Below are 12,321 nucleotides of genomic sequence, written 5' to 3'. Positions count from 1 at the left end.
ATAGTTTTAAGGTCATTCTTAATACTGTGATCAGATAAGATAATTTACTTTTCTCCTAATGGCTTCTTTTTGACAAATGAGAGAGCTTTTAGGAAGGACAATGCTCCCTGCACAACAACCAGTAAAGCATGTCACATTCATTTACAACATAATTTTAAGAAAAATGAAGGACAAACTTGTGAGACAGTAAGAATTCATTTGCATTAAATTAATTTGAGCAGGGCATTTCATGTTCCCTTTGGCAACAATGGTATAGAGGAGGAAATAAATCCATCTTATACAACAGTTCCCTTCTTGATTACAGAAAGATTTGAAAAGTTGACATGACCATCATTAAATTTCTCCTGGAAGTCTACAATTAATGTATATAACTCATGAGATAAAATATTCACAACGAATATTTGTGAAGAGCACCAGTTATTATGGAACTACTAAATGACATCCCCTTGAATACGTCCTGAAAAGTTTTGGCTTTGTAAACAAGAGCTAATTTCATAAATAAGAACTATCATAGATACTGCTCTATGTAATTTAAACCTCAGCCATCCAGATGTTGGCCTTGACAGATGATGGGTTTAATTAATATTTTTGACCCTAGAAAAACCAATGATTTCACTTACACTTTACTAAAATTAGAGATAATAAATTTAAGGGATCAGCATCTGTTGTTGGAAAATTATCCATCAATATCTTCGAATGGATCTAAAAAAACCCCAAATTTACATTTTTTTCCCACAAGGAAGCGAACACATTAATTTTCTCAAAGCACACAAATATTACTCCCATTTGTGGTAAGCTGAGTAATGCTCCCCAAAGATACTCTCCTCCTAATCCCCACCCCCTTCTATCCCTGTGGATGTATTACCTTACATAGTCAAAGGGACTTTGCAGATGTGATTGAATTAAGAATATTGAAATGGAGATCCTGGATCATTCAGGTGAGCCTACTATAATCACAACAGTCCTGGAAAGAGGGATGGAGGAGTTAGAGGAAGGGCAATCTGGAGACAGAAAGGACAGAAGCAATGCACCTCGAAATTGGAGGAAGGGGCCATAAGCCAATGATCTCAGACGGCCACTAGAAGCAGAAAAGAGGCAAGGAAATAGATTCTCCCTTCAGAGCCTCCAGAAGGAATCAGCTTTGCAAACGTCTCAACTTTAGCCCAGTGAAACTGATTTTAGAATTCTGAACTCCAAAATAGTAAGACAATAAATCTGTGTTGTTCTAAGCCATTCAGTTTGCAGTAGTTTGTTAGAGCAGCTGTAGGAAACTAACACACCATTATAATACGCAAAAGAAAGAAAAATAGTGATGAACTTGAGAGTCCTAGGGAGGAAAATAAAACAGGATGTTAAAAACGGGATTTATCTTGATAACTATATATGCTACTTGCTTATCCCTGAGCCATATTATTAATAATGATCATAATCACCCAATCAATATGAATCAACCAGTATGTCTAATTTAGAGATGAAAATTTTCTATTTACTCTCCCTATAATCCTATGCAGATAGCCTTGAGCAACACTATATCTGATGGAGCAAACATCTTCATGTAGGAATCTTCCTGTTTAGCAGAGAAGTTATATCTGAAATTAAATCCTATTAGGCCAATCTGGGGACAATATTTGGAATATTCAAATATTACCTTTCAAGAACACCACTAGGACTAAGTTTGTGATACTACTTTCACCAACAGAATCAAAGTTTATTTGAAAGATTTTCAAAGTAATACTATAAAATTATGCCTATTTTTTTTCCTCTTGTTAAAAATAAATCATTGCCCAACTCTCCATTATATTTATGTTATTTGGATTAAGTCCAGCCATAAATTATTCTACCACAAATAGGAAACCATTTAAATAGAAAAGTCTCACTTAGTGCTGACAAAATGACAGTACAAAACCGTCAAGGATGGGGGGGAGTAAGTGTTTAGTGGGATAAATATGTCCCTTTTCTTATCAGAACTTGTTCTGAGACCTAGCTTGCTTCCTTTCACAGGCTTAAGCACAATAAAACTTGTGAGAATACTCCTACTTTTCTAGAGTTTAATCAGAAGAGAAGTAGGAGATGGAATGTTTTGTGCAGGACTGACATTGAATCTGAGGGGAGAAATTAAAAACTTGGAAATAAAATGTAGAATATCCCCACAGTAGCATATGGGAGGGCAAGAAAAAATACTTATTGTCTACCATCTGCTAAGTCCCTTACATAAATGACTTTATCAAATTTCTTTAATGTACTTCAAAATGGGCATTTTATTCACAATTTACAGATATAGAAAAGATTACAAAAAAGGGATCTTAATCAATGCCACACAGCTAGTAAAAGGCAGAATTAGGGTCAATATAACAGCAAGAATAACATAACAGCTTCACCTTACTTGGACCTGGAACTACACAAAGAGGCAAAACATGAACAAAGAACCTATAAATTAGATACTAGTAATATACCCATTTCACAGAAGAAGCATCTGAGGTGAAGAGAAGCTACACCACTTGTTTCAAGTTCAAACAGCTAGCGAGATACAATTTCAAACCCAGGTCTGCAAGACACTTTATTACTCCAAAACGTATGTGCATTATTTCCAGGATTAACTGTGATAATTCTTGTTAACTCTGAGTGTCCAACAATGAGTACGCTACAATTTATCCTTATTCTTATTGAGTTTGAGAATTACTAAACTTCTTCCCTTGTCTTTTACCATTTCACTATTCATTCACATTACAGTTATCCATGAAAAATAAAGTTCAACATACACACCCTTTCTAGTTGAAAATTTTGTTGCTCAAGTAATACATAGTTCATCACACTAAACTGCTAGTATTGTGTGAAATGAAAACAAGGAAATTTTTCAGTCAGCAAAAAATAATTGGATTGTTCGTTCTTTTATCTACAATATAGTTCATTAAATGTATATTTGTATTAAAAAGCATAATTTTCTTTAACTCTTCCTATGCTTAAATAATACATTTAAGGAACTGGTTTGACAAATCAGAATAATTCATGAATTATACAAGAGAAAATTTTTGTTCAGTGACTTCTGCTTTTTCTTTCCTATCATGTAGCCCATTTTAAGAATCACAAATTTGTCTTAAAGTCAACCTTCTAGCTTTGTCCCAGTTCCTCTACTTTCTCTTAGTTTTTCTTAAGTGGCGAATAAAATGTGTTTATCCAAAGTTACCTTGGCATTAAAACAATGCAGTGAAAACTGTAGTTGTCAATCATGTCCACTGTTCATACATCTCCAAATTTTTCTTCAGTAAATCTCCTCTAATACTCCTTATGTTATCAAGTGTCACCTCAAAAGGAGATAAGGAATGAATCTCATAATGTAAAATGTAACGGGTTCATTCCTCCCCTGAGTATCCCATGCCCACTCTGAACTACTCCTGTGAAAATGAGCAACTAAGTGAACATGGCACTTTTAGAAAAACAAAGTCCAAAATTCAATCTATACCTCTTCAAATTTTTATCCAAGAAAGCATGACCCAATAGGTATCTTATATGTGAAAAAAAGAACACACTTTCATCAGTGAATGTTCGTGATACTCCAGCGTAAGAATCGTTGCTGTTCCACCCATACCTGCTTAGCACTCACTGTTCCTCATGCACATAGGTCAGACAACATCCAGGGCTAAGCAGTGACTCTGCCACTGGGATAGGAAGAGACAGGGGGGAGAGGTACATCACCAGAGCTGTCTCAGCCTATGCACAGGGTTGTCTGGAAATTCTAGGGCATTAATGTCCCCAGTTCCTGGAACAGCCCTTAATCAATGATGTAAATCACTCTTGTCCAGGAATGTTTGTAGATAAAGATGTATAATGGCCCTCACCCTTTCATGAGGGAGAAAATGATATATCTTTTCTTCTTATCTTCCTCTCTCCCTCCTTCCTCACTCAGCTAACCATCTATCTGGAAGAATTGCCCAGGAAGAGAAATAAGGCTTTGGTCAGCACTCTCAAGAGGACTCCTTCCCTGAGAGGTTAAACAATGATGAGCTTCATACAGACCCTGCTTGAGCTACTTTATAGGATCTGAGAGGCTTTGAGTTTCCAGAAAAATTATAAGCCATCCTTTTAATACCAGGACATGGAGGGAATTGGTGGGATGGTCAAGAGCCATAGAACTTATCATCCTGATTCATTCAAGAATACTTGAGCCATGGGTGTACATGGAATCCTGCAATCAGATGCAAAGTTAGTATACTAACTAACATATACTTAGCTCCCATATATAACTATGTATATTAGGTCTATCACAGGAAAAAAATAGTTTCAAAGTGTATGAGACTCCAAGAAGTATTTATTGCTCTTGCTCACCTTCTTCCCATACCCCTAAAGGCTCTATTGAGCATGTAAACACATACAAATGCATCCTCCTGCAAAAAAAAAAAAAAAAATCACAAACTGTCTCTGTAACTCAAATGGCTTTCTAAGAGTTTAAGTATAGCGGATTATTACCACTTAAGAATGAAAATGAATAAAAAAGCTGAAACAAATTTAAAGGTTTTTTCCTTCTCTCTCACTCAAGAGTTAAAATGAGGTTTCCTTTGAATCAGTCCATATCAGACAAAGCACCCATGGCATATATAAAGATTTAATAAATTTTTATGAATGTGGTCATGTATCAAAAAATAAAATTGTTTGGTTTCTAACTTCCTCTTCTCATAAATCCTATGCAGGCATACATTACCTGCCAGTGTTCAAGGAATCTTAAAGACTATTACTCTCTGTGAAGTCTGATAGTTTACTCTGAAAGCAAGTTGTAGCTATGTTTCAAGTTCACACTAAACAGTTTTAAAATGCATCTAATGTGGACTGTCTTCTATCTTGATTATAAGACATAAATTATTCCAAGAATACTGAGTAAATATTGAGTCTGCCTTTCAAATCTACTCTTATAAAGGAGAACACACGGTCAGCTGTAAGAAGTTTGGGAGTATTTGAAAGTGAAGAGCATAGAACTCTGCACAATTAAATTTTCTCTTATGTAAAAGAACAAAACCAGTTTTAATAAATAACCAGGATAAAAGAAGCAATATTTTAGGTATTTTTACAAAAGGCATATTCATATATCACTATTGTAATAATTTCAACTAAAAGCAGCTGTGCAATTTTTGGGAAAAGCATTGAACTTGAAGTTAAATATCCTAGGCTTACATTTCTAGTTTATTACATAACAATTGTAGAGATTTAGGAAGATTAATCCCTCTATATCATAGTCTTTTCACCTGAAAAGTGGAACTAATATTACCGATCTTTCTAAACTTCTATAAGAAATTAGAAATGGAAGAGATGAGAAAGAACCAGGCTCACAGTGGCAGACAGGAAGGATTTGTTGAATCTAAGCTGATGTTAAAGGGAGAAGAAAAGTAAAAATATTACATCTTAATTGCTAAAACTGTAGATGCATATATCTTAATTGAAAAGCCAATAAGCTCTCTTAAGCATACAATGACACCGGACCCTTGTAGAGAATTTAGTAAATATGTGAAAGATATAAATTTTATCTCTCAATTTTGGTTCTGATACTTATTTGCTAAACTCATAATTTATATTCTTCACTATTATTAAAATGCATGGTAGCCCATATGACTAATTGTATGCCCACCAATTCTACTGAAAAGCATCCAGCAAGGCCCATAAAGTAAGTATTGAATTCAAAAACAAAAATAGCTACCCCAACCACCTAAAAGCAAAACATTTAAAAAAAAAAAGTCATGATCATGATGATTAAAAGTTAGTGCTACTAGCAAGAAAGCAACCTCTAAACTAAATAAACTTGTAATACACCTTAGGAATTTTGCCTCACACACACACATTAGACACACACACAAGCAAAGTGAAGTAATTAAATTAAGGAAGTTCTGTGGGAAATGTCCATAATTTCATTCCCAGAATTTCTTCAATCCCTTTCCCCAAAGTCCTGTCCAGAAAATAAAGTTGCTCTTCTCTTAATGTGAACTCATCACTTTTCCCATAACATTTTCAGAATAAGAAATATACTTCCTGTCAGTCAGACACTTAAAAGTTGTGCTGTTAAAGAACTACTGGTAATAATTTTGGAACAAAGGCTAAAAAGGAGATGAGTGAATCAACATGGCTTTTAAGCTAAACTGCCATCACCTTTCAGAGCCTGTCTAGAGAGCCTGAAGTTCTCTGCCTTTTTGTAAGCTTGTGGAGAGTCCTGAGGAAAGAACCTCCCAGTCCTCAACGCTCACCGTCTGGTGAGTCAGGGTGAAAGGAACCCCGCTCCCCACCTGGAGAGCAAGGGTGCCCTGTCCCAGTGTATATCAGGACTCCCCAGCTCCACACTTGTCCCGTCCTTTGACAAGACTTGTAAAATTGGGCAGGAACCAAGGGGAAGAAGGGACAGCACCAAACCGGCAGCCGGAAAAACAAACGACTGCCTTGAAAGCTTACAGATAAACACGTATCACGCACATATGTGGGGACATTTCCTAAAATCCAGTCACTTCAGCTTAATTCCATCCGAATCCCCTCATCCTGCCTAGGATCGAAACTGCCCACCGCCCATCCTCCCGCCCCCAGCATTTGCAGCCACGCCAGAACCAGTCTGTCATGACTGGGTAATGTGTAAAGCCAGCAGCGTTTGGGGAGCTGAGCAAGCTCGTCAATTCCAAGCCTCTAGTTCGAGACCCCTCCGTACATCGCTCTGCTTAACTCACCTGGAGTCGGGTCTAGAAGGCAGCCTCCGCCCAGAGGGACGGGGAAGCAGCCCTGAGAAGCTCAGCACAGTCCGCCTGAATAATGGAAGCAAGTGCAGCCGAGCAGCTCCCCCCCCCCCGGACCTGCTGCTCTAGCTGCTCCCAGATTTCTCCCACTCCCCACCAGAGCTGTCCTTCCTTTCTCCTCCTCCTCCCCGCCTGACGCTAGTGCACTCCCTCTTCCTGGCGGTGGCGCAGAGAGGAATCCTCCCAGCCTCCCTCCTCCAGGCGCACGAGCTGTCCGTGGTGCTAATGAGGAGACTCCGGGCTCCTCCTGGGCAGGCGGTGCACGCAAGCCCCTTCGTGAGACACTGGTGTCCCAGGAGCAGTGCTGCAGATTTGCCTCATGCAGTCACCGGAGAAATGGGCTATAAGAGGCGACCAGCTGTACCCTGCAAGCATGTAACACCCCCTTGTCAGTTTAAATAATCAATACCTTCAGACTTCTTCCTAAATAGCTCCAGTAATTCACAAGTGCCTAAAAGTAAAAAAGGGATTTGAGAATACACCTGTATTAACATTATTCTCTATATAGAGACAATAACTTGGCTAGATTCTAAGACTGAAAAGTCTAAGAAGTGGTATAAGATTCAGTGTGGTTATTTTGACACATCTGGGGTGTACTTGGGGCTCTTTAACCCAAACAAGCAATCTCCTAGTCATGATGACACAGATTCCTAAGGGAAGTCAATGGATACTTATTAAATGCCAGGCTCTTTGTTTAATAGCCTCCCTTTTCCCCTCAGTCTTTACCACAATTCTATAAAGCAGTATTAGCAACTCCATTTTACAGTTAAGAGGTAGAGACGGAGTAACTTGCTCAAGCTCACAGAGATCCTATGTTTCTGAACCCAAACAACAACTGAAATCTGTATGTCCCACAATCTATACCCTGTGTACAATGTCTTGCAGCATCTTAGACAATACTGTGCAAGTGAACCAATAAAGATAATAGAACTATCAACAAATACACACCAGGAGCCTAATGAATACCTTGAATCACTTGTGAATAGTCAAATACTCCCAGTAACAACAGTTCAGATGTATGCTAACTATGTAATTACTGACAAAATAACAATAGTCAGAATTAGAAAACGTAAATAATGTTCAAAATCTTCAGATTCAATTGTCAGCCACATGTGAGTTGAATTTTCCACGCTAAAAAAAGAGGTCAAATATTGGCTCTTTCAAGAAGCCTATAATGGGCATAGTCTCTTTGCAAGGGAAAAAGTCCTAGTAAACCAACAACACACTTGTTTCCCATTTAGAATATACAATTACTACTTAATATTTTTTAAACTATCAGTAGTTACTTATTTCAACTAACTTTGTATGAAAAATTCATTACCCATTCAAGCTTCCAGTATATTAGATAGCATTGACAGCTAAATTTACTTAAACCTATAGAAATAGAGTTAATAAAGTAAGTAATAAAATTGACTTCTTTACTAATATGTCATGATGTATTTCTTCCTCAGGCAAAGGATAAGAATTCCTCCTATAGTATGAAATACTATAATGAGTTCTATATTTTTCTTTGTAGAGATAGAAGTATTAAGATGTACAGTCAGATTTCTTATAACCAAATCTATCCTGATTATTCATCCTATGCTTCTTTCCAAAAATTATTCAAGAAGAGCTTTATTTCTTCTTATTTTCAAGGAAATGTAGGGGTAAAAGAGAAATCATTGGTTCACAGGAGGTGAGCAATCTTAAAGCAACTATGTCAATACAAACCACTAATTAACTAATTAAGAATAAATTTTGCTCATAAATAACCATAAAATACTATGATTGAGGTATGACTAACTCTGCATTCTGTTATTAATTTTACTATTCCTTCTAACTGAACATACATATAATATACTTATATTTTTCATCATACCTAAATATTTCTTGATATTGGCATAATAATAGCATATCTATCCTTCAATACTTAGTGTACATGTACCCATAAATCTTTCTCTGATTTGTCTTGCAAGTATATTTTCTTCTTTGAATGTTAACCACACATTATTTGTTTTCTTAGTAATGCTTATCTTCAACTTTTTATAGTTCTGTCCAACTATAAACTCTTTTATCAATCACTTTACATAATAAGAGAACTTTTTCATAAAATGTGTTGAATGGACAGATTTATGTTAAATTTTCCTATACTTACAAAGGCCTAATTATTTCTCCTTAAAATTTTATGTGTATATATTTCATCTGTTCAACTAGCTTCTAAAGGAGAAGGATTTTGTCTGGATGTTATGTTTTTCATACATTATCAATCTAAAGCTCTGCACCACAGATGGGAGTAGAGCATTTGGTTAAACTTGATTTACTCTTTCCTTCATTTATTCAAAAAATATGTGCCCATGTTAATTTTTTCTAAACCCTCTGCAAGATGTGGAGTGTACAATGGTGTTCAAACTTGATATGGTCCTTGACTTTATGGAGTTTACAGTGTAATAATGGAATAACAAATTTATGCATTCTTGCTGAATAAATAAAAAGTCTGTCTGAACTTCTTGGCCAAGGCCATAACATGAAAGCAAAAGAGCTGCCTGCCTGAAAACACTAAAAAGGAACTCTCAGGAGCGTCTCTCTGTTGAAATAGTACATCTCATTATGGAAATAATGGGAACAATTAGTAACTGTGCAAATGACAGCACACATGCATCTTTGTGGTTTCTGACATTTTAGCTTCCTCAAAGGCAACACCACAAACCTTACCATGAATAGTATTAATCTGAGCAGAGAATATAACACTTTCACATACTTCATTCTGTTTTTCCCTAAAGTGATTCTAATTTTCAGCTGAGTCGAATGGATTTTCTGGTGAAAATATTTGTACCCAACAACTATCCAGTGAAGTTTTCTTACCATGAGCCATCCACATACTCTAATTCATTTCTGGAATGCCTGTTTGCCTTTAGTTTATGATACAATTCCTTATCTACTTTTACTGGTAACCATCACATAGTAACACGTGTCCACATTTGATTGGATTTCAGCTTGCAAGTGTTCACTTTTACAGAAAAGAGAAGATAGTACAAGAGAAAATATGTTTGGAAGAATATCCAAGGGGCTGTCATAGAATCTCAGATCAGGATCTTTTTGAAATATTGAGATGGGACTGACAGCCAAGGCCCTAGAATGACTGAAGCAGCTCATACCTGGTCATTTTTTATGACCAAAATTGTCCCCTAAAATGTTTTTTTTTCCCTAAAATGGTTTTAATTTTTGAAATCAATTTTATTTGTGTACAGGTATTCATGAAGTGGAGCTAGAAAAGGGAGTATAAATAAGTAAGCAGGGGCCCCTGTGTGGCTCAGTCAGTTAAGTGTCTTGACTCCTGATTTCAGCTCAGATCATGGTGTCAGCGTGGTGGGATAGAGCCCCCCGTGTGGAGCTGTGCCCTGGGTGTGGAGCCTGCTTAAGATTCTCTCCCTCTGCCCCTCTTTCCAATAAAAAAAAAATAATAAGTTGGGAGGAAAAAAATATTCCACAAAAATCAAAAAGTTTCTAAAAGAGGAAAAAAACAACCTGCTTTTTCTGAATGGATCTGAAAACGTTCATTAATTCATAACTCTAAACATTGTCCACACACTTAAAGCGTAACATAAAAATAACAGATAACTTAGCAAAGGACCTCTACAGGATCGAATCCTTCAGTGTTCCAAACTTTTTTTTTCCTGAATAAAAGAGGCATTCATTTACACCTCAAAAAAATAAAATGTACTGTGTTGATCAGCACATAGGAGAAAGAGAAGCCTGTCTCAGTGCTATAAAAGTGAGTTGTCACTAGAACCTACCATCTTCTCCCACAGGCTAAAATTCTCACCCCTGGAGTCATGCCTTTGAATGTGTCAGGGGTTTGCTACTAAAGATAAATATATTTGGCAGAGGAATAGACAAATCTTTAGACAATTATATCATGCACTAAAATTTAGCATGCGTTTATATATTTGTCCATTTGCTTCCTATAACAAACATATCTGAAGATCTGCTGTGCTCATGAAAAGATGGAATCATCTTGCAACATGGGGTTACTTGAAAGAATTGAGAGGTCAATTATGATGGCAAGAATGAAAAGATTAGAGCAAAGCAGGAGGGGATTTCAAAGAGAACAGGCTCCAAGAGGTCATTACAATTTGGAAGGGGGTAAACATGCCTGGTGAGAGATATTTCAGAAACCTGAGTTAATTTAATGATTCTGTTTCTCCATTTCTTCATCTGTAAAATGAGAAAAATAACTCTACCTACTTCATGGCTTGTGGTATTTATCAATCTATGTAAATAAAGCACACAGAATAGTTCCAGATAGATAGTATGCACCAAGTGTTTGCTATTAGTATATGAAGAAACTGAGAATTTCAAGATATAGTAAGATATGGCAACTAAAGGCAAGATATGAGAAAGGCTCCAAATTCACTTTGACGGTTAGCTGAGGTCTGCCTAAGAAAAAATAGCTAAATTAATGTTACATATACATATTATTTGGGGATCATTTCCCCCTACTCTGAATACCTCTATCACCCTGTCTAGATATTTTATTGCACTTTTCAGTTTCTCTCTTGAATTATGGTTATTTATGTATTTTTTGGATTCCTCTGAAAAGAGGCTTATAGAGGGATAGATTCTTGAGGAGCTATGTCAAAGTTGCCTTTCTATCTCCTACAGCAAGTAATCAGTAGTAGTAACCCAGAGGTGGTTGAATAAATGAACACAGGAAGATTATTTCAAATTTTTTCTTTGCTTTTAGTCTGCATTATACCTATAGTGGTGAGAGAAAAATGATAAATGGTGAAAACATAGGGATCAATATTTAAATCTATAATTCTGTTTTATTTGAGAAACTGACAAACTTTTACTTCTGATGAAATCATGACAGTCTATATATATGGATTCACTCCTACACAAAGTGTGGTCTGTGGACTAAGAGCATCAGCATCCCTTGGTGCTTCTCAGAAATCATACCTATTGAATCAGAATTTGCACTTTGAAAGACCCGAGTGATTCATATACTAAGATTGAGAGCCCTGTTTTGTAATTGCCTTTATGCCCAAATTTCATGTCAATGAAGGAATATACCACAATTATAATAATAATGGTAAAATTAACAAAAATGCAACTAACATTTAATAATCTTATAGATCTTATAATCTTGCTCTTCCAGATAGTAAGCAAAGTCTTTTATATAATATTTGTTATAATTCTATGAAGTTGCCACTAATATCATCTACTAAACTGACAGATATTTTAAGTAACTTCTCCAAGGTCACAGAGCTAGTAAATCACAGACAAGATTTTTGAACTCTGGTTGCCTCATTCCAAAGCCCAAACCCTGTTCAATTCACCGTTAATACATTTGCTTCTACCTTCCATTTCCTGACTGTGGTTTCCTCTCTTATTTCATTAACTTTATTTATGCATGGCTGATTTTTTAAGCCTCGCCAATAACTTTTGGAACACAGTGTATTACTATAGATTAATAAAGGCAATACCAAATATCATCCACAAGAAACTGTTATGAAGTAGCTCGAAAAATATTCAAATCCTAAAAAGAGTCAGAGGTTTGTGGGGTGGGTTTTTGTTTGTTTTT

General features: G+C 36.2%; 1 protein-coding gene and 1 long non-coding RNA gene across 12 annotated transcripts in view; one reads left to right on the top strand and one right to left on the bottom strand.

The window, feature by feature from the left end:
* The window catches only part of LOC112821002 (uncharacterized), a 28,551-nt gene extending 24,433 nt beyond the window's left edge, over nt 1-4,118 (top strand). Inside the window, exon 3 of the long non-coding RNA XR_003207316.2 lies at nt 3,905-4,118. This is a non-coding gene — a long non-coding RNA (uncharacterized lncRNA). The remainder of the gene's footprint in view (nt 1-3,904) is intronic.
* ROBO2 (roundabout guidance receptor 2) overlaps nt 1-6,877 on the bottom strand; it is a 1,626,757-nt gene extending 1,619,880 nt beyond the window's left edge. For all 11 annotated transcript variants that reach the window (XM_073891915.1, XM_073891920.1, XM_073891943.1 and 8 more), the window contains exon 1: nt 6,693-6,877. The gene's annotated coding sequence lies outside the window, so the exon portion shown is untranslated. The remainder of the gene's footprint in view (nt 1-6,692) is intronic.
* Between the last annotated feature and the right edge of the window lie 5,444 nt (nt 6,878-12,321).

Source organism: Callorhinus ursinus, unplaced genomic scaffold (genome assembly GCF_003265705.2).
Source record: "Callorhinus ursinus isolate GAN/ISIS: 27379988/994484 unplaced genomic scaffold, GSC_fseal_2.0 scaffold1, whole genome shotgun sequence".
Classification (NCBI taxonomy): domain Eukaryota; kingdom Metazoa; phylum Chordata; class Mammalia; order Carnivora; family Otariidae; genus Callorhinus; species Callorhinus ursinus.
This window is presented reverse-complemented; position numbering and strand designations above follow the sequence as displayed.